At 24.5% G+C, this 273-nt stretch overlaps 1 protein-coding gene across 1 annotated transcript in view; it reads right to left on the bottom strand.

Annotated features, from left to right (window-relative positions):
• Positions 1-273, bottom strand: part of LOC119591913 (metabotropic glutamate receptor 3-like) — a gene marked incomplete at its 3' end in the record, with an annotated part of 20,212 nt that overhangs the window by 13,446 nt on the left and 6,493 nt on the right.

Genomic DNA, 273 nt, shown 5'->3' on the forward strand with positions numbered 1-273 from the left:
TTTGAAGTAATAAATGAAAACACGACCGCTTTCTTTTTTTGTTATAAAAGGCGAGGAAATTATTATAATTTATTTTTTTTTTTTCACTAAGCGTGTTTAGACATAAGTTTTGTATAAAATAAACAAAATATAGTCAGAATCATTGATATCTCAATTATCAGATATAAATTTTGAATTTCGTAATGTATATGTATTAAAACAGCATGCAATAAAGAGTTATTATTAAAGATTTCATTCCCTGCTGTATTTTAAGCAAATCAAAGGCAAAGTGCA

The sequence above is a fragment of the Penaeus monodon genome, chromosome 29, assembly GCF_015228065.2.
Source record: "Penaeus monodon isolate SGIC_2016 chromosome 29, NSTDA_Pmon_1, whole genome shotgun sequence".
In the NCBI taxonomy this organism is placed as follows: domain Eukaryota; kingdom Metazoa; phylum Arthropoda; class Malacostraca; order Decapoda; family Penaeidae; genus Penaeus; species Penaeus monodon.